Genomic DNA, 26,506 nt, shown 5'->3' with positions numbered 1-26,506 from the left:
AAAGTACAAGTATAAAATAGTGACTTCAGTAGTATACAGTACAACACCAAATCTCAGATATCATATTCCTCGACTAGTTTCGCGGACACAAGCCGCTTCGTCAGGAGGGAATCTGGAGATGAATAATTCTGACTAAACAGTCTGAACCTGACAGATAAAAAACATACAATGAAGTATACACAAAGTACATAATTAAACAATTTGTGTTCCAGCATCAAATTAACAATTGCGTAATAACATTTTTGTGGGGGGAACAGGGACGAGTCTGCTTACCCAGGCCCCAGTGGACCCCAAGCGCAGGGCCCCATCACCAGACGATGATCTCCCACGGCGACCTGGGGGAGCTAACGAGATAACGATGGTAGTAAGAATAAAATTTGTACAATATATTATATTATAGGGGATTACGGTAACCTAGATTGCCATATACAGGAAGTGAGGCAAGGAGTGATGAGGGTAATAATGGAAATAGTGATGAGCAAGGGAGGGTGACTAGTGAATGATGTGCAAGTGACAAGACTTAAGTTGCATTGTGCAAGGAAAAAAAAGATTGCATACAGTGACCAAAAGAGTTAGAAGTGATGATAGGGATATAAAAGGTGTTAAGTGGGGTGGCAGTAAAGAGGGTAGATCGGTGAGGGGAATTGGGACAAGGGAGAAGGGGGAAAGAGAGGGTGGAGTGAGGAATGGGAGTTAAGGGAGGAGGAAGGTAGGAAATAAGAGGGGAAGCCGGGGGGAGGGGGGGAGGGAAAAAAGGGAAAAGGAAGGGGAGGGATAGGAAGGGAGAAAGCGGGGAAGGAAAAGGGGGGAAAAAACGGGATTGGAGGGGAGGGGGGAGAGAGACAGGGGGGGGAGAAAAGAAGGGGGGAGAGGGTGGGGAGGATAAAAATGGAAAGAAAGGGAGGGAGAGGAAAGGACGGGAGTGTGACAGTATAAAACTAAGGAGTGAGGAGGGGCCTAGCGGTACCTGATAGTAGTATGAGCCTAGAAGGGTTGCCAAGGAGGGCACCCTGCCACGGGCTGATGCCATAGTAGGGTAGATGGAGAGATAATGCATTTTTAATCGCACTGATCGCTGTATTAATGCCAATGATTCCAAAAATGTGTCAAAATTGTCCAATGTGTCCACCATAATGTCGCAGTTACAATAAAAATCGCAGATCTCTGCCATTACTAGTAAAAGAAAATAATAAAAATGCTTTAAATCTATCCCCTATTTTGTAGACGCTATAACTTTTGCACAAACCAATCAATTATTATGATTTTACGATTTGTAGAAGAATACATATCGGCCTAAAGTGAGAAAAAATTAGCTTTTTTTAAAAAAAATGGGCATATTTGTTATATCAAAAAGTACAAAATATTGTGTTTTTTTCAAAATTGGCGCTATTTTTTGTTTATAGCGTAAAAAATAAAAATCGCAGAGGCGATAAAATACCACCAAAAGAAAGCTCTATTAGTGGGAAAAAAAGGACATCGATTTTGTTTGGGTACAACGTCGCACGACCGCGCAATTGTCAGTTAAAGCGACGCAGTGCCGAAACGCAAAAAATGCTCTGGTCAGGAAGGGGGTAAATTCTTCCGGGGCTGAAGTGGTTAAAATGTAAAAGTACTATTCAACTGGCCTGCATACATCTGATCATGAGAACAAAATGTGAGGTCTTAATACTATGTTAATGCTATTTAAACTTAGCCAATTGCTTACTCTGCTTTTTTTTTTTTAATGTTTTCGTTGGTTAGGTTGCATTTGATAAGATCCTGTCTTTTTTCCAGCATGAATTTTCCAAAATCCCATTTGCTATCAAGATTTTCCAGGTGACAATCCAGCTTTCCTCTACCTGCCTCTACTCTACCAGAAACTGTCTTCTTTCAAATGTGGCAAAGTCCTATCCACTGTCCAGGCTGATTCATTGCCCTGTTTACCTATGCTGTCCAGCTTTACGCATATAGGTCCCTGTCCGCTCTTCAGACTTTGATTTTTGAATCTGCCTTAAAAGAAATTTCTACTCAGCCTACTAGCCTAGCGCTTAGTGGTAACATATAGGAATGAGCACACCCAACATGTAGTCCACAAACCCCAAAATTAGCACCAAACCCCATTGAAGTCTGTGGGAGTCAAAACTAGCTTTATTTCTGGCCTTTTTAAAGAGGCTAATAGGAAAGCTATTGTAAAAAAAAGAAAATGCTAAACTGAGCACTTCCATGGGGGACATATAATAATGTAATATATGCAAGAAAAGCTTAAGAAATACCATACAGTGAAGAGAAGGCCTTTTCATGGGGCTTAAAGATCATCATTAAAAAATACACAAATCATTTAAATAACATTGCTGGAGTATTCCTTAAAGGGTAACTCCACTTTTGCGGCGGAAAAAAATATCAAATAAAGAAAAAATAATATAGCATATACAATTGCAACACAAGTCATATTGTAATTGAATGTTATTAAAAAGTACCCTTCATTTTCAATCTGCAGCTGTGTAATTTTCTGAAAATGCAATGCAATATGGCTACCTGGAGTTGTTCTCTACACAGAATGTGTACAGACCACCCCCAGAAACATAATTTCCTGCTTGTGGCTCACTGGTTTTTCCAGAATTCTGCCAAAGATACAAGTCAGATTTCAGGCATCCTCTGCAGCAAAAATGTCATTTTTGGTGAGATACTCCCAATAGGAACACATCTAAAGGGATGCGGGCCCGGCACATTTCCTTATTTGTGCTCTAAAGCTGCACAGTTGGTTGATAATTATGAAACCACTCCCATTAGACCCACTCGGCACAGAGGAGCAAACAGGGATTTCTTCAGATTAACAAAAGGTAGGAATCTGCAACAAAAGTTGTTAAAATCCTTGAAATGTACATACTGTAGATCAGAGGGGAATATTTATTTTCTTTAAAGCTGCACGTAAAGCTACAGAACAGTATGATTTAGGGCTGGTTAACACTTGTGTGAATAAAAAATGCAGGTAAAAACTGACATGCATTCACCTGCATTTTTATGTGCATTAACCTGTATATCTATGCACATCTTTTAAACTCATATCACGTTCAGGTGCATTTTTCTGTGGGTTTTCTATTCCCTATGTCATCATTTATATTTCACAAAAAATACAATAAAATCAATATTAATGGAAGCAAACAAAACATAACTTAGAAAATTTCTATTAAATCTAGAAGACTGATGTGAGGTAACAAATAAAGCTCAGTGTATGCATGAGGGCTTTTTCACATGGGTGATATGGCCTGTTCAGTGTGAACCAGATTTTTTTTTTATGTGCAGGCAGCCTATATTAAGCTTATGGGGATGCATCAACTTTACAAACACAGCAGCAAGTCCTAATTTGACATGTGTGTGTATATATGGGTTCACAGACAGTTTGCATTTGGTGCCACTCACCCGCACCTGCACACTTGTAAAATTAGGACCTGAACACAGTTGCTGCATCCTCATAGAGTAATACGTGGCTTCAGCTCTAGGGATGAGCCGAACACCCCCCAGTTCGGTTCACACCAGAACCTGCGAATGGACCGAAAATTTGCACGAACGTTAGTACCTCATTGACGTCTATGGGACTCGAACGTTCAAAATCAAAAGTGCTCATTTTAAAGGCTAATTTGCATGGTATTGTCCTAAAAAGGGTTTGGGGACCCGGGTCCTGCCCCAGGGGACATGTATCAATGCAAAAAAAACTTTTAAAAACGGCCGTTTTTTCGGGAGCAGTGATTTTAATGATGCTTAAAGTAAAAAAAAAAGTGAAATATTCCTTTAAATATCATACCTGGGGGGGTGTCTATAGTATGCCTGTAAAGTGGCGCATGTTTCCCGTGCTTAGAACAGTCCCTGCACAAAATGTCATTTTTAAAAGAAAAAAAGTCATTTAAAACTGCTTGCGGCTTTAATGTAATGTCGGGTCCTGGCAAAATGGATGAAAATCAGTGAGACAAACAGCATGGGTACCCCCCAGTCCATTACCAGGCCCTTTGGGTCTTGTATGGATATTAAGGGGAACTCCGCACCCAAATTAAAAAAGGAAAGGTGTAGGACTCCCAGGCCCTATATACTCTGAACAGCAGTATACAGGCGGTGCAAACAAGACAGGGACTGTAGGTTTGTTGTTAAGTAGAATCTGTTTGTAATTTTGAACTGGTACATTTTTAACATGTTTAGCTCCAGCCAAAAAATCTATTTTCCTTGTCAAAAGAAGTTTATTGAGTATACAATGTTATAAAGATACATAAAGTAAGTTTACAAGGATCTATAAAGTAAGCTCATTGTTTTACAGTAGGGTTTATATAGGTAAATATGAAATTTCAAATATTAAACATTGGGTTCACGTAAACCTAAATTAAAGATATATATCATTTCCTTAGTTACTTTTGTAGGTATTTAAATGATTTATACCTACTATACATATTGTTTACAAGTAGAGTGTATATAGGTCAAATAAATTCTGATAATGAGCTTTAATCGTAAGGTGGAGAAAAGGAAAGAGAAAGAAGAAAAAGGGTTGAAAGGTAGAGGTATGGTCCACAAGGTTGTCCCGCTCGTCAGTTTATTATTCTTTTTAGTTCTCTTTGAAGCCTTAGAATGGGTGTCTCTGTAAGTCATTTAATCTGTTACCATGGCAACAGGACAGAGTCATTGAAGTTTGACAGGAACTGTTGTTTTATCCAAGGATGCCAAAGTTTTTCAAATTTTGGAATTTGATTTTGATCGATGGCTACCATCTTAGCATGGAACATTGTATTATTCATTCTGTGAATTGTTTCTGCTAGTACCAATGTAGGAGATTTCCATGCCTTGGCCACTGTTTGTTTTGCAGCCGTTATTAGTTGGATCATAAGTTTGAATTGAGAGAGTGTTAACCATTCCGGTTTTAGATTAAGTAAAGTTAAATATGGATCTGGTTGTATTATTTTTTTAAATATTTTAGATGCAATCACGAAGACTTCCTTCCAGAAGGTTTGGATTACTGGGCACGTCCACCATATGTGTAAATATGTGCCTATTTCTGGGCATCCTCGAAAACAAAGAGTTGAGGTATTAGGTGAATATTTTGCCACTCTAGCGGGTACAAGGTACCAGCGAGTTAGGACTTTATAATTTGTCTCCAGTGCTAAGATGTTGGGTGAAGATGACTTAGATGTGAGCCATATGTTAGACCAGTCCGTGTCTTCTAAAGTTCGCCCCAGGTCCTCCTCCCACCTCTGAACGTAAGAGGGTCTATTAAGATTTGCTACTCCATATAATTGATTATAAAGTGATGAAATTGTACCTTTAGCAAATGGATCTTTTGTACAGATTGATTAAAAAATGGATAATTGGGATAATGGTGTATCCCCCTTTAGGAATGGTGTATAGAAATTTTTGATTTGGAGATATCTAAATATCTCAGAGTTTGGTAGATCATATTTTTCTCTAAGCGATGGGAATGAAAGGAATGATTTAGATGCTATGAAGTCATTTAGTGTCTGAATGCCTGATGTTGTCCAAGCTTTAAAAGAATTTGGGTAGATCCATGCCGGATAAAAGGCCGGATTTCTGATAAAAGAAAGGAGAGGATTGTGTGGAGATTGTAACTGATATTTGGTTTTTAGTTTATCCCAGAGAGATAAGAAGTGTTTAGTTATGGGATTATGAATTTTAAAGCGGTCTTTAGGATCAAGCCATAATAAATTTGATATTAATAGAGGGTCATTTTCTGAAGCCTCTATAAATACCCATAATGGGATTTCCTGTTTTGCATGGTATTTGGACAGACTGGCCAAATGTGCTGCTCTGTAGTAGTTAGTAAAATTAGGGTATCCCAGGCCTCCTTTATTTTTGGGAAGATGTAGTGTGTGTATAGGTATACGTGGTTTAGAAGAGCCCCATATAAACGAAGTTGCTCTTTTTTGTACTATTCTCAAAAAATAGGAAGGAATTGGAATAGGGAGGACTCTGAATAGATAAAGCAATTTGGGTAGAATAGTCATTTTGATTGCATTAATCTTCCCTATCCAGGATAAAGGAAGTTGCGACCATTGTTTTATTAGATTTGTGATCTGTCTTAATACAGGAGGATAATTGGTTGAGAATAAGTCAGAATGAGATGCTGTTAAATGAATTCCAAGATATGGGATTGATTTTTCTGCCCATGTGAATGGGAGTGCAGCCCTAGCCGGGATCAATTCCATGTTTGTGAGTGAAATATTAAGCACTAGGCATTTCTTAGGATTAATCATAAGGCCGGATAGGGCTGCAAATCCATCAAGAGCTGGTATTAAGTTAGGACCAGAGACCTGTGGTGATGATAGAAAAAGTAATATATCGTCTGCAAATATACATCATTTGTGTGTAATACCTCCTACTTCAATGCCAGTTATAGTTTGGTTAGTTCTGATGTATTGGGCCATGGGTTTGAGTATAAGGGCAAATAATAAGGGAGATAATGGGCAACCCTGTCGGGTACCTCTTTCGATATTAAAGGCTTCAGATTTGTATCCAGCATATTTTATATAGGCTTTGGGTTTATTATATAATGCTTTGATCCATGTTAAAAAGTGGGGTCCAAAACCCCATTTTTGTAATGAATATTGCATATATTGCCAGGATACTGTGTCAAATGCCCTCTTAATATCGAGAGATAGAAAACATAAAGGGATTTTCCGTTTTTTAGCAATATGTGCCAATAACACTGCCCTGCGTATATTATCGCCTGCCTGTCTATTTGGCATGAAGCCTACTTGATCTCTATGTATTAATTTTCCTATAATGCTATTGAAGCGTTTTGCTATTATTTTTGCTAATAATTTAATATCGAGGTTTAACAGAGAGATAGGCCGATAATTCACACAGGAAGTATCATCAGAAAGGGGTTTTGGGATCATACAAACAATTGCCATTAGTGTTTCTTGCCGAAAAGAATGTCCATCTAGAAGTTTGTTAAAAGTTTCAGTGAGAATGGGAGAGAGTATTTCTGAGAATGTTTTATAGTATAAAGCCGAGTAGCCATCTGGGCCTGGTCTTTTGTTAAGTTTTAGGTCTTTTATGGCGTTAGCAACTTCATCTATAGTTATAGGCTCATCCAAACTGCTTTTTTGATTCTGAGATAACTCAGGTAAGGTTATTTTTGAGAAGAAGGATTAAGCCTCTGTAGGATTAAATTCATTGTTTGTCTTGTATAAAGTTGCGAGATGTGAGTGAAATTTATGGACTATTTTAACTGGATTACAAGTGTAAACATTTTTTGATAATTTCAAACGTATTGGTTTGAAAGATTTGTTAGTTGAATTTAATGCCCGAGCCAAATATGTACCTGGTTTGTTTGTATTCATGTAGAAATTGTGTTTGGAGCGTTTGAGGGATTTATCAACTGACTCAGTGAGAAATAGATCGTATTCCAATCTAGATTTTTCCAGATGAGATTTTGTACTCTGAGATGGATTATCTTGAAATGATATGTAGGCTGCATTAAAATTGAGTTCTAGTTTTTTTGCTAGATTTTTGCGTTCCCGTTTAAATAGTGCCATTTGTCTTTGTATTATACCACGCAAGACAGGCTTATGAGCTTCCCACAGTGTTATTGGGGAGATGTCTGTTGTATTATTAATTGATATGTATTCCTTTAAAGCTTGTTCAATGGCCATCTGATGTAGTGGGTGTTTGAGCATTATGTCCGGTAAGTAACACGTTGGGTCATGCGCTTTTGGTATGGCTGAGGCTATAGTAGTGTATACTGCATTATGGTCAGACCACGGAATCGGAATTATATCTGATGCAATAATTTCTGGTATCATTCCTATTGTTAGAAAAATATGATCTATTCTGGTGAAGGTTTGATGAGGGTGCGAGAAATAAGTGAATTTCTTTTTCATTGGGTTACTTTCTCTCCATGAATCTACCAGATTGTATTTGGAAAGAAGTTGAGAAAAAGGTAATCTAGAGGTTATTTTGGATGGTGTAAAAGGTGATTTATCTAGAAATGGGAGGAGGACCTGGTTCGAATCCCCACACATTATCACTGTTCCTATTTTGTGTGTATTAATCACTTGTAATATATGTGAGAGGAATGGTGTATGTTGTTTGTTAGGAGCATAGTAGGAAATCACCGTGATTGCTGTATCCATTATATAACCCATGAGTATCAGGTATCTACCTTCTGGGTCTTTAATTTCTGATGATAAGGTGAATGGTGTGGATCGGTGAAATGCAATTAGAGTTCCCCTTTGCTTGGTACAGGCAGAAGCCATGTAAATTTGTTGATAAAAAGGAGAAATATATTTTGGAGTAGAATCTTTGGTGAATTGTGTTTCTTGGAGGCATACTATGTGAGCCTTCTTGTTATGGAAAGTACGGAAGGCTTTGGTCCTTTTTTGAGGGACATTTATTCCCTGAACATTCAGGGAAAGTATATTCAGTGGTGCCATGGCAATAGATCAAATAGTTTTGACTTACTTTTTGTTATGCAGAGCTGACTGCACAGATCTACCTGTGTGGACTGAAGAGATGAATAGATAGAAAAGAAACCAGTGAATTCTGGAGTAAAGAGTAAACAAAAAACATATGAGATTAGATGATACATTGTATAAATTATTTTTTGCAAGTAATCACAATTTACCCGTGAAAGAGAATAAATATCTCTCTCAGGGTAATAAGTGCCTTCGTCACACTCCCACATAATATGGTTGGGAGAATGAGGAGGGCTAATGGGGGTACACGGATCTTCCGCTTACAGGAGAGAAGTGCTATGTCAAAAGACATCAAAATGATGTTTCATTAATTGGAGTGCAGAATATAGTTTTTGTTGAAATTATTTATTCCAGGGTGGTTGTATATGGTTAGTCTTGCCCTAGGCTAAATAATTCAGTTAGAAAGGTACTGTTAATAACTTTGGTATTGATGAAGATAGTTTGAATTATTTTGGGATTTTAACCCTTTTAGAGTAAACAATTACATATTTTATTCATATGTAACTGTTTAGATATGTTAACTCATAAAATTGAGGTTGTATTGCTTCAGATTAGAATAAACAAAAACATAATTCTAGGAACTAGTTAGGTAATAATATATTTGTTTTAAGAAAAGAAAGAAAAAGCTTCCATTACTTCTGGATTATTGAACATATTTGTCCTAAAAAGTAATAAATCTATTGTTATTACCTGATAATATATAACTGAACAAGAATTTCCTTATTTCACTTATATATTCTAAGGCTATATGAATCAGAAGTAATAAGAAATATAACTGGAATGTAACATGATACCACACAGTGTGTGACTATCAGAATGCAGTTACATTCAGTTATAAATACAGGTTTTTTATAGAGAACCATCTCTTAGTATAATAAATGAAGAGATATCAGGAATTAGGATGTCAGTCCATTGAATCTTCTTGGTCCATGGATGCTGTGGCATAACGGCCTCTTTTGTGAGAATGATGATTCCCATTTTGTTCTGAAATTTTCTGGGTGCTGCCTGAAGGTGAAGATGACGCCATTCTTCTGCGTGTGGGAGAGTTGCTGCTTGTGGGTTCTGTCAGATTTAATTTTAAAAGGGTTTGTTGTAGTTCATCTGCTGATCTGCTTCTGTAAGTTGTACCTTGGTAGTTAAATCTGACTGAAAAGGGGAAGCCCCATTGATACATAATGTTGTGGCATTGCAGTTCCATTAGTTGGGGTTTCATGGATCGTCTTTTAGTAATAGTAAGTTGGGATAGGTCAGCAAAAATTTGATAATTGTGTCCTTGAAAATTAAGTTCCTTTTTTTCTCTTGCAGCAATTAGTATTTGTTCTTTCGTTCTGTAATAATGAAATTTTGTGATTATATCACGTGGGGGTCCATCTTTCTTTTTGGCTGTGAGGGCTCTGTGTACTCTGTCCAGTTCTAAACGTTCAATAGGGATATCTGGCTTTAGTTCTTGTAATAGAGCAGTAATAGTAGATTGCAGGTCTGTCACAGTTTCAGGTATTCCCCTTATGCGCAAGTTTGAACGTCTGGCTCTATTTTCGTAATCTTCGAGCTTAGTTTGAAGTATTAAATTCTCTTTTTTTAATTGTTCCAATTCTGTTATATTTTCTTTGGTTGTAATTTCAATTTCATCCATTTTTATTTCTAAGGCTGCGGTGCGGTTTCCCAGCTCTCTTATTTCTTTGGTTAGGCTTTTTGTTATTTGGTCTGAGGTTTGTTTTAAAGTCTTATGAAGCATCTTTTCAAATTGTAATATTATTACTGGGGATACTGAGGAGGCTTGTGGAGAAGTTTGTGAGAGGATTTGTTCTGTATCTGACTCAAATGGAGAGTCTTGCTGTGACATTTTCTGTCTGTGAGAGCACCCTGATGCTGTATCTTGTGAGGTGACTGGAGCTGCTTCAGCTGCAGTGAGTGCCTGTGAGCTCTTTGTGAGGTGATTTTTATTTCTGCCACGGTTTCCTCCCAGTACCATATTTCCTGCCCAAACTTTCACAGTTTGTTCCCTGGGGCAAAAAGGTTCAAATGGATACCTTTTGAGCCTGCAGGCTCCGCTTTGTCCTTCTCTTCTCTCCTCGGCGGTGTGGAGCTCTAACAATGCATGTCTGCTCAGCTAGGCTCCGCCTCCTGCCTCTCCAAAAAATCTATTTTAAGCTTTTTGGAAAACATAGCAAAAGGTTATCACCCCTGTGACATTTGTTTTGCTGTCTGTGCTCCTCTTCAGAAGATTTCACCTCACTTTTTGTCCCAATGACAAATGTTTTTTGAAAATTTGGGTTTTTTTGTGAAACAAGGATTGGTGATAAAGCATCAGTGGAAAGAAGAAAAGTTTTTCCCATATTAACTCTTACAGGACATAATTTCCCTTCCTAGGGATAGATTTTATCTCACTTCCTGTTGTCTCCTTCTGTTTGCAAGTAGGAGTCGTTTGTAAGTTGGATGTTTGAAAGTAGGGGCCTGCCCCATATACTCAGCAGAAATTTGGGCCTTAGGTGTTGTTGTGGCCACAACACTGTAAGCCCTCACAGGGCCCTGCTGTGAAATATTAGATCAAGAATTGTAATTATATGCCCCTGTTGAACAGGGGCAAAAAAATTGAACCTTTGGTGGTGGTGGTGGTGGTGGTGCTGGTGCCACAACACTGTAAGTCCTCACAGGTACTCTTGGTGGGCACAGAAACGGGCCCTTCTGTGAAATATTAGATCAAGAATTCTAATTACATGTCCCTGTTGAACAGGGGCTGAAAAATTGGGCCTTAGGCACTGGTGCTGGTGCCACAACACTGGAACCCCTCACAGATACTCTAGTAGGAGCGCAGGAACTAGCCCTGCTGCAAAGAATTGCATCAAAAATTGTGATTACACGCCCCTGTTAAACAGGGGCTGAAAAATTGGGCCTTAGGCACTGGTGCCACAACACTGCAACCCCTCACAGATACTATAGTTGGAGCGCAGGAACTAGCCCTACTGCAAAGAATTGCATCAAAAATTGTAATTACACGCCCCTGTTAAACAGGGGCTGAAAAATTGGGCCTTAGGCACTGGTGCTGGTTAGGGATGAGCCGAACACCCCCGGTTCGGTTCGCACCAGAACCTGCGAACGAACTGAAAATTTGCACGAACGTTAGAACCTCCTTGACGTCTATGGGACTCGAACGTTCGAAATCAAAAGTGCTCATTTTAAAGGCTAATTTGCATGGTATTGTCCTAAAAAGGGTTTGGGGACCCGGGTCCTGCCCCAGGGAACATGTATCAATGCAAAAAAATGTTTTAAAAACGTCAGTTTTTTCGGGATTTTAATGATGCTTAAAGTTAAAAAAAAAAGTGAAATATTCTTTTAAATATCATACCTGGGGGGTGTCTATAGTATGCCTGTAAAGTGGTGCGTGTTTCCTGTGCTTAGAACAGTCCCTGCACAAAATGTCATTTTTAAAGGAAAAAAAGTCATTTAAAACTGCTTGCGGCTTTAATGTAATTTCGGGTCCTGGCAATATGGATGAAAATCAGTGAGACAAACAGCATTGATACCCCCCAGTCCATTACCAGGCCCTTTGGGTCTTGTATGGATATTAAGGGGAACCCCGCACCCAAATTAAAAAAGGAAAGGTGTAGGGCTCCCAGGCCCTATATACTCTGAACAGCAGTATACAAGCGGTGCAAACAAGATAGGGACTGTAGGTTTGTTGTTAAGTAGAATCTGTTTGTAATTTTGAACTGGTACATTTTTAACGTGTTTAGCTACAGCCAAAAAATCTATTTTAGGCTTTTTGGAAAACATAGGGAAGGGTTATCACCCCTGTGACATTTGTTTTGCTGTCTGTGCTTCTCTTCAGAAGATTTCACCTAATTTTTTGTCCCAATGACAAATGTTTTTTGAAAATTTGGGGTTTTTTGTGAAACAAGGATTGGTGATAAAGCATCAGTGGAAAGGAGAAACGTTTTTCCCATATTAACTCTTACAGGAGAGAATTTCCCTTCCTAGGGGTAGATTTCATCTCACTTCCTGTTGTCTCCTTCCATTTGCTAGTAGGAGTCGTTTGTAAGTTGGATGTTTGAAAGTAGGGGCCTGCCCTATATACTCAGCAGAAATTTGGGCCTTAGGTGTTGTTGTGGCCACAACACTGTAAGCCCTCACAGGGCCCGGCTGTGAAATATTAGATCAAGAATTGTAATTACATGCCCCTGTTGAACAGGGGCAGAAAAATTGGGCCTTTGGTGGTGGTTGTGCTAGTGCCACAACACTGTAAGTCTTCACTCGCTCTTGGTGGGTGCAGAAACGGGCCCTGCTGTGAAATATTAGATCAAGAATTGTAATTACACGCCCCTCTTGAACAGGGGCTGAATAATTGGGCCTTAGGTACTGGTGCTGGTGTCACAACACTGCAACCCCTCACAGATACTCTAGTTGGAAAGCAGAAACTAGCCCTGCTGCACAGTATTGCATCAAAAATTGTAATTACACGCCCCTGTTAAACAGGGGCTGAAAAATTGGGCCTTAGGCACTGGTGCTGGTGCCACAACACTGCAACCCCTCACAGACACTCTAGTTGGAACGCAGGAACGAGCCCTGCTGCAAAGTATTGCATCAAAAATTGTAATTACACGCCCCTGTTAAACAGGGGCTGAAAAATGGGGCTTTAGGCACTGGTGCTGGTACCACAACACTGCAACCCCTCACAGATACTCTAGTTGGAACGCAGAAACGAGCCCTGCTGCAAAGCATTGCATCAAAAATTGTAATTACACGCCCCTGTTAAACAGGGGCTGAAAAATTGGGCCTTAGGCACTGGTGGTGGTGCCCAGAACCAAAAATGTTCTTACAAGCTATCAGCGTGATCATTGAGGAGGAAGAGGATAATTAACCAGGATAGTCACTCAGCATCAGCATAGGCAGTCTTTGAAGGGATCTGAGATTTCAAAAAAAATTATTCGTTTACATCAGCATCAGGTGCTTGGTAGCTGGTGGTGATCCAAGACCGATTCATTTTTATGAAGGTCAGTCGATCGACCGAGTCGGTGGACAGATGCACCCTGTGATTGGTTACAAAGCCTCCAGCAGCACTGAATGTGCGTTCCGAAAGAACGCTGTATGCAGGACAGGCCAGTAGCTCAATTGCATACTGTGCAAGCTCTGGCCAGTGATCCATCCTCAAGACCCAGTAACTCAGAGGATTTTCGGTGGGAAAGGTGTCCAAGTCAGATCTTGCCCCTAGGTATTCCTGCACCATGTAAAACAGACGCTGGCGATGTTTGCTGGAACCGATCATACCTTGGGGCTGCGGACCAAAAAATTGTCTGAACGCATTGGTCAGACGACCACCTTCTCTACCGCTCCTTCTTTGATTGACCGAAGCCTCAGCAACACGTTGTGCAGAAAAAGGAGTTTGTAACCTCCCAGTCTCTGGGAACGCGTTGCACAGACCTTTCTGCAAGGCCTCCTGAAGATGTTTCATCCTCTGCTCCCTTTGCAATGGCAAGATAAGGTCCGCAACCTTACCCTTGTAACGTGGATCAAGGAGGGTTGATAGCCAGTATTGTTCCTTCTCCTTGATACCACGAATACGAGGATCCTTCCGCAGGCTTTGCAGGATCAGGGAGGCCATGCAGTGTAGGTTTGCTGAGGCATTTGGGCCAGAGTCCTCTGGGTCACTAAGGACGACATGGTCCGCAGCCACCTCCTCCCAGCCACGTACAAGTCCATGTGTTTCTTGGGACTGATCCCTTAAAGACTGCTGCTGATGCTGAGTGCCAGGCTCCACCTTCATACTGACACAATCCTCCTCCTCTTCTTCCTCCTCCTTGTCCTCTTCCTGTGTGATCGGCGGGCATGCAGGAACACTGTCTGGATAAAGGGGGACTTGAGAGCTAAGAAAGTCCTCCTCTTCCTGCCTCTGTTCTGACTCAAGTGCCCCATCCATTATTCCATGCAGCGTGTGCTCCAACAGGTGGACAAGGGGGACAGTGTCACTGATGCATGCACTGTCACTGCTCACCATCCTCGTGGCCTCCTCAAATGGTGACAGGATAGTGCATGCATCCCTGATCATGGCCCACTGGCATGAGAAAAAAAACAAGCTCCCCTGACCCTGTCCTGGTGCCATAGTCGCACAGGTACTCATTGATGGCCCTCTGCTGCGTGTGCAGCCGCTACAGCATGGCCAACGTTGAGTTCCACCTGGTGGGCATGTCACAGATTAGTAGATTCTTGGGCAGGTTAAACTTCTTTTGGAGGTCTGCCAGCCGAGCACTGGCATTATATGACTGGCGGAAATGCACACAGACTTTCCTGGCCTGCCTCAGGACATCCTGTAAGCCCGGGTACCTGCCCAAGAACCGCTGCACCACCAAGTTAAGGACGTGAGCCAAACAGGGCACATGGTTCATTTGTCCTTGTCGGAGGGCAGAGAGGGGGTTGGTGCCATTGTCGCAAACCACCATTCCTGCCTTAAGTTGGCATGGCGTCAACCACCTCTGAACCTGCCCCTGCAGAGCTGACAGAACCTCTGCCCCAGTGTGGCTCCTGTCCCCCAAGCACACCAGCTCAAGCACCGCATGGCATCTTTTGGTCTACATACTTGTGTAGCGCCTTGAACGGCAACGGAGCACCGCTGGTTCCGAGGACAAAGCACAGGAAGAGGCCATGGAGGAAGAAGAAGAGGAGGGGGTGGAGGAGAGAGGTGTGTCACAATCATTAGTAGTGGCATTTTGGAGGCGTGGTGGTGGAACAACCTCCAACACTACTGCACCTTGTCCTGCATCCTTCCCAGCTACCAGCAGAGTCACCCAATGCGCGGTGAAACTTAGGTAACGTCCCTGTCCATGCCTGCTGGACCATGAGTCAGCGGTAATATGCACCTTACCGCCCTGTTCAGCGAGGCCAAGACATTGCCTTTAACATGCTGGTAGAGAGCCGGAATTGCCTTCCGTGAGAAAAAGTGGCGTTTGGGTACGTGCCACTGAGGAACTGCACATTCCACAAACTCACGGAAGGGAACAGAGTCTACAAACTGAAAAGGCAGCAGTTGAAGTGCTAGCAATTTTTCCAAGCTAGCATTCAACCGCTGGGCATGTGGATGGCTGGGAGCAACTTCTTTCAGCGGTGCAGCAGCTGGGGCAGCGAAATTTGCCTGGTACAATCTGACGTTGGTGTACCGAAAGCAGATTGCCCACAAGTACTTGGCTGTGACACACCTAATTCTACACCTTCATTCCTCTCAGTGCAGGTCTCAGAGAGGACTGAAGGTATAGTGGGGTTGGAGATCTCAGCTGATGAGGAGCAAGGAGAGGTCCTCTTTGTTCTTTGGTGTGGGTCTTTTAAATACGCTTGCCAACGAACTGCATGGCAGGTCAACATATGTCTGGTCAAGCATGTGGTGCCCAAGCGGGAGATGTTTTGCCCATGCGAGATACGCTTGAGACATATGTTGCAAATAGCAGCTGTGCGATCTGATGCACTCGTCTCAAAAAAGGCCCACACCAAAGAACTTTTTGAATAACGCGCAGAGACTGCAGCGCCCTCCACATGCGAAGCTTTGGGGTGTGATGCAGTCAGTGTGCTGCCCTTAGGCTGGCCCCTGGAGGGCATCCTGCCTCGTTGGTGATGTGCCACCTCCTCCTCCTCCTCTCTCCTATCAGGCACCCACGTTGAGTCAGTGACCTCATCATCCCCTCCCTCCTCATCACTGGAGCAAACCTGGCAGTATGCTGCAGCAGAGGGAGCATGACTGCCAGATTGCTGTCCTTCTTGGGCACTCCCTCTGTCCGTGCTCACGTTACTGCCTTCATCTAGCTCAGTATCATCATCAGAGCCTTCCAAACGCTGGGCATCTTTCTTAAGCATGTACCCAACACTGTGGTCAAACACTTCGAGGGACTCCTCAGGAGGACATGGTGGGGCTAGGGAAGGAGTCACTGATGACATTGAGCCAAGGGAAGAGGCCGCTGCTTTGCCAGACAAAGTACCCTGAGCATGGGCAAGAGAGGATGAGGAGGATGAGGACGGCTTGGTCATCTGCTCAAACAAGTCTTCCGCATGTTGCGGCTCAACACGGCCAGCTGCCGAAAAAAAGGCCAAGCGTGTCCCGCGGCCACGTGCTGATGAGGATGCACCGTCTCCACGACCAGCACTGTTGCCTCTAGACACAGAGCCTGCTTGCTCTCTTTTAGTGGCTTGTGAATGTCTGCCTCTCCTTGTTGGCCTTCCACGCATACTAATAGCCTGTAGCTGCACTAAGCTGGGATAAATATATATATATATATATATATATATATATATATATATATACTGATACTGCAGCTAGCAAAATCAACTGCCTGCCTGTAGTATGAGAACACCACCAACCTTCTACAGGTAGCTTTCGCTGAACACTGTGCAGAGCTCGCAAAAAAATGAACTTGTAACTTATTTAGCTGCCTGCGGTAGTGATAGGATCAGGAAAACACCATCAACCTTCTACAGGTAGCTTTAGGTGAACACTATGCAGAGCTCGCAGCACCCTAACTTGTAGCCTAATTAGGAGGGCGCACTACACTAACTTGTAGCTTTAGCTGAACACTGTGCAGAGGTCTCACTACACTAACTTGTAGCTTTAGCTGAACACTGTGCAGAGGTCTAACTACACTAACTTTAAGTTTTAGCTGAACACTGTGAGCAGGATGCACTACACTAACTTGTAGCTTTAGCTGAACACTGTGCAGAGGTCTCACTACACTAACTTGTAGCTTTAGCTAAACACTGTGAGGAGGACGCACTACACTAACTTGTAGCTTTAGCTGAACACTGTGCAGAGGTCTCACTACACTAACTTGTAGTTTTAGCTGAACACTGTGAGGAGGACGCACTACACTAACTTGTAGCTTTAGCTGAACACTGTGCAGAGGTCGCACTACACTAACTTTTAGTTTTAGCTGAACACTGTGAGCAGGAGGCACTACACGAACTTGTAGCTTTAGCTGAACACTGTGCAAAGGTCTGACTACACTAAATTTTAGCTTTAGCTGAACACTGTGCAGAGGTCGCACTACACTAACTTGTAGTTTTAGCTGTACACTGTGAGCAGGACGCACTACACTAACTTGTAGCTTTAGCTGAACACTGTGCAGAGGCCTCACTACACTAACTTGTAGCTTTAGCTAAACACTGTGCAGAGGTCTCACTACACTAACTTGTAGTTTTAGCTGAACACTGTGAGCAGGACGCACTACACTAACTTGTAGCTTTAGCTGAACACTGTGCAGAGGTCTCACTACACTAACTTGTAGCTTTAGCTGAACACTGTGCAGAGGTCGCACTACACTAACTTGTAGTTTTAGCTGAACACTGTGAGCAGGATGCACTACACTAACTTGTAGCTTTAGCTGAACACTGTGCAGAGGTTTCACTGCACTAACTTGTAGTTTTAGCTGAACACTGTGAGGAGGACTCACTACAATAACTTGTAGCTTTAGCTGAACACTGTGCAGAGGTCGCACTACACTAACTTGTAGTTTTAGCTGAACACTATGAGCAGGAAGCACTACACTAACTTGTAGCTTTAGCTGAACACTGTGTAGAGGTCGCACTAAACTAACTTGTAGCTTTAGCTGAACACTGTGAGGAGGACGCACTACACTAACTTGTAGCTTTAGCTGAACACTGTGCGGAGGTCGCACTACACTAACTTGTAGTTTTAGCTGAACACTGTGAGCAGGAGGCACTACACTAACTTGTAGCTTTAGCTGAACACTGTGCAAAGGTCTGACTACACTAACTTTTAGCTTTAGCTGAACACTGTGCAGAGGTCGCACTACACTAACTTGTAGTTTTATTTGTACACTGTGAGCAGGACGCACCACACTAACTTGTAGCTTTAGCTGAACACTGTGCAGAGGTCTCACTACACTAACTTGTAGTTTTAGCTGAACACTGTGAGCAGGACACACTACACTAACTTGTAGCTTTAGCTGAACACTGTGCAGAGGTCTCACTACACTAACTTGTAGCTTAAGCTGAACACTGTGCAGAGGTCTCACTACACTAACTTGTAGTTTTAGCTGAACACTATGAGCAGGAGGCACTACACTAACTTGTAGCTTTAGCTGAACACTGTGCAGAGGTCGCACTAAACTAACTTGTAGCTTTAGCTGAACACTGTGAGGAGGATGCACTACACTAACTTGTAGCTTTAGCTGAACACTGTGCAGAGGTCTCACTACACTAACTTGTAGTTTTAGCTGAACACTGTGAGGAGGACGCACTGCACTAACTTGTAGCTTTAGCTGAACACTGTGCAGAGGTCTCACTACACTAACTTGTAGCTTTAGCTGAACACTGTGAGGAGGACGCACTACACTAACTTGTAGCTTTAGCTGAACACTGTGCATAGGTCACACTACACTAACTTGTAGCTTTAGCTGAACACTGTGAGCAGGAGGCACTACACTAACTTGTAGCTTTAGCTGAACACTGTGCAGAGGTCTGACTACACTAACTTTTAGCTTTAGCTGAACACTGTGCAGAGGTCTCACTACACTAACTTGTAGCTTTAGCTGAACACTGTGCAGAGGTCTCACTACACTAACTTGTAGTTTTAGCTGAACACTGTGAGCAGGATGCACTACACTAACTTGTAGCTTTAGCTTAACACTGTGCAGAGGTTTCACTGCACTAACTTGTAGTTTTAGCTGAACACTGTGAGGAGGACTCACTACACTAACTTGTAGCTTTAGCTGAACACTGTGCAGAGGTCGCACTACACTAACTTGTAGTTTTAGCTGAACACTATGAGCAGGAGGCACTACACTAACTTGTAGCTTTAGTTGAACACTGTGCAGAGGTCGCACTAAACTAACTTGTAGCTTTAGCTGAACACTGTGAGGAGGATGCACTACACTATCTTGTAGCTTTAGCTGAACACTGTGCAGAGGTCTCACTACACTAACTTGTAGTTTTAGCTGAACACTGTGAGGAGGACGCACTGCACTAACTTGTAGCTTTAGCTGAACACTGTGCAGAGGTCTCACTACACTAACTTGTAGCTTTAGCTGAACACTGTGAGGAGGACGCACTACACTAACTTGTAGCTTTAGCTGAACACTGTGCATAGGTCACACTACACTAACTTGTAGCTTTAGCTGAACACTGTGAGCAGGAGGCACTACACTAACTTGTAGCTTTAGCTGAATACTGTGCAGAGGTCTGACTACACTAACTTTTAGCTTTAGCTGAACACTGTGCAGAGGTCTCACTACACTAACTTGTAGCTTTAGCTGAACACTGTGCAGAGGTCTCACTACACTAACTTGAAGTTTTAGCTGAACACTGTGAACAGGATGCACTACACTAACTTGTAGCTTTAGCTGAACAGTGTGCAGAGGTCTCACTACACTAACTTGTAGCTTTAGCTGAACACTGTGCAGAGGTCGCACTACACTAACTTGTAGTTTTAGCTGAACACTGTGAGCAGGATGCACTACACTAACTTGTAGCTTTAGCTGAACACTGTGCAGAGGTTTCACTGCACTAACTTGTAGTTTTAGCTGAACACTGTGAGGAGGACTCACTACACTAACTTGTAGCTTTAGCTGAACACTGTGCAGAGGTCTCACTACACTAACTTGTAGTTTTAGCTGAACACTGTGAGCAGGATGCACTACACTAACTTGTAGCTTTAGCTGAACACTGTGCAGAGGTCTCACTACACCAACTTGTAGCTTTAGCTGAACACTGTGCAGAGGTCGCACTACACTAACTTGTAGTTTTAGCTGAACACTGTGAGCAGGATGCACTACACTAACTTGTAGCTTTAGCTGAACACTGTGCAGAGGTTTCACTGCACTAACTTTTAGTTTTAGCAGAACACTGTGAGGAGGACTCACTACACTAACTTGTAGCTTTAGCTGAACACTGTGCAGAGGTCGTACTACACTAACTTGTAGTTTTAGCTGAACACTATGAGCAGGAGGCACTACACTAACTTGTAGCTTTAGCTGAACACTGTGCAGAGGTCTCACTACACTAAATTGTAGCTTTAGCTGAACACTGTGCAGAGGTCGCACTACACTAACTTGTAGTTTTAGCTGAACACTGTGAGCAGGACGCACTACACTAACTTGTAGCTTTAGCTGAACACTGTGCAGAGGTCTCACTACACTAACTTGTAGCTTTAGCTGAACACTGTGCAGAGGTCTCACTACACTAACTTGTAGTTTTAGCTGAACACTGTGAGCAGGATGCACTACACTAACTTGTAGCTTTAGCTGAACACTGTGCAGAGGTCTCACTACACTAACTTGTAGTTTTAGCTGAACACTGTGAGGAGGACTCATTACACTAATTTGTAGCTTTAGCTGAACACTGTGAGCAGGTCTCACTACACTAACTTGTAGCTTTAGCTGAACACTGTGCAGAGGTCGCACTACACTAACTTGTAATTTTAGCTGAATCCTGTGAGCAGGATGCCTTACACTAACTTGTAGCTTTAGCTAAACACTGTGCAGAGGTCGTAATACACTAACTTGTAGTTTTAGCTGAACACTATGAGCAGGAGGCACTACACTAACTTGTAGCTTTAGCTGAACACTGTGCAGAGGTCTAACTACACTAACTTGTAGCTTTAGCTGAACACTGTGCAGAGGTCGCACTACACTAACTTGTAGTTTTAGCTAAACACTGTGAGCAAGATGCACTACACTAACTTGTAGCTTTAGTTGAACACTGTGCAGAGGTCTCACTACACTAACTTGTAGTTTTAGCTGAACACTGTGAGGAGGACTCATTACACTAACTTGTAGCTTTAGCTGGACACTTGCAGAGGTCTCACTACACTAACTTGTAGTTTTAGCTGAACACTGTGAGCAGGAGGCACTACACTAACTTGTAGCTTTAGCTGAACACTGTGCAGAGGTCTGACTACACTAAGTTGTAGCTTTAGCTGAACAGTGTGCAGAGGTCTCACTACACTAACTTGTAGCTTTAGCTGAACACTGTGCAGAGGTCGCACTACACTAACTTGTAGTTTTAGCTGAACACTGTGAGCAGGATGCACTACACTAACTTGTAGCTTTAGCTGAACACTGTGCAGAGGTCTCACTACACTAACTTGTAGCTTTAGCTGAACACTGTGCAGAGGTCGCACTACACTAACTTGTAGTTTTAGCTGAACACTGTGAGCAGGATGCACTACACTAACTTGTAGCTTTAGCTGAACACTGTGCAGAGGTTTCACTGCACTAACTTTTAGTTTTAGCAGAACACTGTGAGGAGGACTCACTACACTAACTTGTAGCTTTAGCTGAACACTGTGCAGAGGTCGTACTACACTAACTTGTAGTTTTAGCTGAACACTATGAGCAGGAGGCACTACACTAACTTGTAGCTTTAGCTGAACACTGTGCAGAGGTCTCACTACACTAAATTGTAGCTTTAGCTGAACACTGTGCAGAGGTCGCACTACACTAACTTGTAGTTTTAGCTGAACACTGTGAGCAGGACGCACTACACTAACTTGTAGCTTTAGCTGAACACTGTGCAGAGGTCTCACTACACTAACTTGTAGCTTTAGCTGAACACTGTGCAGAGGTCTCACTACACTAACTTGTAGTTTTAGCTGAACACTGTGAGCAGGATGCACTACACTAACTTGTAGCTTTAGCTGAACACTGTGCAGAGGTCTCACTACACTAACTTGTAGTTTTAGCTGAACACTGTGAGGAGGACTCATTACACTAATTTGTAGCTTTAGCTGAACACTGTGAGCAGGTCTCACTACACTAACTTGTAGCTTTAGCTGAACACTGTGCAGAGGTCGCACTACACTAACTTGTAATTTTAGCTGAATCCTGTGAGCAGGATGCCTTACACTAACTTGTAGCTTTAGCTAAACACTGTGCAGAGGTCGTAATACACTAACTTGTAGTTTTAGCTGAACACTATGAGCAGGAGGCACTACACTAACTTGTAGCTTTAGCTGAACACTGTGCAGAGGTCTAACTACACTAACTTGTAGCTTTAGCTGAACACTGTGCAGAGGTCGCACTACACTAACTTGTAGTTTTAGCTAAACACTGTGAGCAGGATGCACTACACTAACTTGTAGCTTTAGTTGAACACTGTGCAGAGGTCTCACTACACTAACTTGTAGTTTTAGCTGAACACTGTGAGGAGGACTCATTACACTAACTTGTAGCTTTAGCTGGACACTTGCAGAGGTCTCACTACACTAACTTGTACTTTTAGCTGAACACTGTGAGCAGGAGGCACTACACTAACTTGTAGCTTTAGCTGAACACTGTGCAGAGGTCTGACTACACTAAGTTGTAGCTTTAGCTGAACAGTGTGCAGAGGTCTCACTACACTAACTTGTAGTTTTAGCTGAACACTGTGAGCAGGAGGCACTACACTAACTTGTAGCTTTAGCTGAACACTGTGCAGAGGTCTCACTACACTAAGTTGTAGCTTTAGCTGAACACTGTGCAGAGGTCTCACTACACTAACTTGTAGTTTTAGCTGAACACTGTGAGCAGGACGCACTACACTAACTTGTAGCTTTAGCTGAACACTGTGCAGAGGTCTCACGACACTAACTTGTAGCTTTAGCTGAACACTGTGCAGAGGTCGCACTACACTAACTTGTAGTTTTAGCTGAACACTGTGAGCAGGATGCACTACACTAACTTGTAGCTTTAGCTGAACACTGTGCAGAGGTTTCACTACACTAACTTGTAGCTTTAGCTGAACACTGTGCAGAGGTCTCACTACACTAACTTGTAGTTTTAGCTGAACACTGTGAGCAGGATGCACTACACTAACTTGTAGCTTTAGCTGAACACTGTGCAGAGGTCGCACTACACTAACTTGTAGTTTTAGCTGAACACTATGAGCAGGAGGCACTACACTAACTTTTAGCTTTAGCTGAACACTGTGCAGAGGTCGCACTAAACTAACTTGTAGCTTTAGCTGAACACTGTGAGGAGGATGCACTACACTATCTTGTAGCTTTAGCTGAACACTGTGCAGAGGTCTCACTACACTAACTTGTAGTTTTAGCTGAACACTGTGAGGAGGACGCACTGCACTAACTTGTAGCTTTAGCTGAACACTGTGCAGAGGTCTCACTACACTAACTTGTAGCTTTAGCTGAACACTGTGAGGAGGACGCACTACACTAACTTGTAGCTTTAGCTGAAAACTGTGCATAGGTCACACTACACTAACTTGTAGCTTTAGCTGAACACTGTGCAGAGGTCTGACTACACTAACTTTTAGCTTTAGCTGAACACTGTGCAGAGGTCTCACTACACTAACTTGTAGCTTTAGCTGAACACTGTGCAGAGGTCTCACTACACTAACTTGTAGTTTTAGCTGAACACTGTGAGCAGGATGCACTACACTAACTTGTAGCTTTAGCTGAACACTGTGCAGAGGTCTCACTACACTAACTTGTAGCTTTAGCTGAACACTGTGCAGAGGTCGCACTACACTAACTTGTAGTTTTAGCTGAACACTGTGAGCAGGATGCACTACACTAACTTGTAGCTTTAGCTGAACACTGTGCAGAGGTTTCACTGCACTAACTTGTAGTTTTAGCTGAACACTGTGAGGAGGACTCACTACACTAACTTGTAGCTTTAGCTGAACACTGTGCAGAGGTCTCACTACACTAACTTGTAGTTTTAGCTGAACACTGTGAGCAGGATGCACTACACTAACTTGTAGCTTTAGCTGAACACTGTGCAGAGGTCTCACTACACTAACTTGTAGCTTTAGCTGAACACTGTGCAGAGGTCGCACTACACTAACTTGTAGTTTTAGCTGAACACTGTGAGCAGGATGCACTACACTAACTTGTAGCTTTATCTGAACACTGTGCAGAGGTTTCACTGCACTAACTTTTAGTTTTAGCTGAACACTGTGAGGAGGACTCTCTACACTAACTTGTAGCTTTAGCTGAACACTGTGCAGAGGTCGTACTACACTAACTTGTAGTTTTAGCTGAACACTATGAGCAGGAGGCACTACACTAACTTGTAGCTTTAGCTGAACACTGTGCAGAGGTCTCACTACACTAAATTGTAGCTTTAGCTGAACACTGTGCAGAGGTCGCACTACACTAACTTGTAGTTTTAGCTGAACACTGTGAGCAGGACGCACTACACTAACTTGTAGCTTTAGCTGAACACTGTGCAGAGGTCTCACTACACTAACTTGTAGCTTTAGCTGAACACTGTGCAGAGGTCTCACTACACTAACTTGTAGTTTTAGCTGAACACTGTGAGCAGGATGCACTACACTAACTTGTAGCTTTAGCTGAACACTGTGCAGAGGTCTCACTACACTAACTTGTAGTTTTAGCTGAACACTGTGAGGAGGACTCATTACACTAATTTGTAGCTTTAGCTGAACACTGTGAGCAGGTCTCACTACACTAACTTGTAGCTTTAGCTGAACACTGTGCAGAGGTCGCACTACACTAACTTGTAATTTTAGCTGAATCCTGTGAGCAGGATGCCTTACACTAACTTGTAGCTTTAGCTGAACACTGTGCAGAGGTCTCACTACACTAACTTGTAGTTTTAGCTGAACACTGTGAGCAGGATGCACTACACTAACTTGTAGTTTTAGCTAAACACTGTGCAGAGGTCGTAATACACTAACTTGTAGTTTTAGCTGAACACTGTGAGCAGGAGGCACTACACTAACTTGTAGCTTTAGCTGAACACTGTGCAGAGGTCTCACTACACTAAGTTGTAGCTTTAGCTGAACACTGTGCAGAGGTCTCACTACACTAACTTGTAGTTTTAGCTGAACACTGTGAGCAGGACGCACTACACTAACTTGTAGCTTTAGCTGAACACTGTGCAGAGGTCTCACGACACTAACTTGTAGCTTTAGCTGAACACTGTGCAGAGGTCGCACTACACTAACTTGTAGTTTTAGCTGAACACTGTGAGCAGGATGCACTACACTAACTTGTAGCTTTAGCTGAACACTGTGCAGAGGTTTCACTACACTAACTTGACGTTTTAGCTGAACACTGTGAGGAGGACTCACTACACTAACTTGTAGCTTTAGCTGAACACTGTGCAGAGGTCGCACTACACTAACTTGTAGTTTTAGCTGAACACTGTGAGCAGGAGGCACTAAACTAACTTGTAGCTTTAGCTGAACACTGTGCATAGGTCTCACTACACTAACTTGTAGCTTTAGCTGAACACTGTGCAGAGGTCTCACTACACTAACTTGTAGCTTTAGCTGAACACTGTGCGGAGGTCGCACTACACTAACTTGTAGTTTTAGCTGAACACTGTGAGCAGGAGGCACTACACTAACTTGTAGCTTTAGCTGAACACTGTGCATAGGTCTCACTACACTAACTTGTAGCTTTAGCTGAACACTGTGCAGAGGTCTCACTACACTAACTTGTAGCTTTAGCTGAACACTGTGCAGAGGTCGCACTACACTAACTTGTAGTTTTAGCTGAACACTGTGAGCAGGATGCCTTACACTAACTTGTAGCTTTAGCTGAACACTGTGCAGAGGTCTCACTACACTAACTTGTAGTTTTAGCTGAACACTGTGAGCAGGATGCACTACACTAACTTGTAGCTTTAGCTGAACACTGTGCAGAGGTCTCACTACACTAACTTGTAGTTTTAGCTGACACTGTGAGGAGGACTCATTACACTAATTTGTAGCTTTAGCTGAACACTGTGAGCAGGACGCACTACACTAACTTGTAGCTTTAGCTGAACACTGTGTAGAGGTCTCACTACACTAACTTGTAGCTTTAGCTGAACACTGTGCAGAGGTCTCACTACACTAACTTGTAGTTTTAGCTGAACACTGTGAGCAGGATGCACTACACTAACTTGTAGCTTTAGCTGAACACTGTGCAGAGGTCTCACTACACTAAGTTGTAGCTTTAGCTGAACACTGTGCAGGGGTCTCACTACACTAACTTGTAGTTTTAGCTGAACACTGTGAGCAGGACGCACTACACTAACTTGTAGCTTTAGCTGAACACTGTGCAGAGGTCTCACGACACTAACTTGTAGCTTTAGCTGAACACTGTGCAGAGG

The sequence above is a fragment of the Aquarana catesbeiana genome, linkage group LG05, assembly GCF_042186555.1.
Source record: "Aquarana catesbeiana isolate 2022-GZ linkage group LG05, ASM4218655v1, whole genome shotgun sequence".
In the NCBI taxonomy this organism is placed as follows: Eukaryota; Metazoa; Chordata; class Amphibia; order Anura; family Ranidae; genus Aquarana; species Aquarana catesbeiana.
This window is presented reverse-complemented; position numbering follows the sequence as displayed.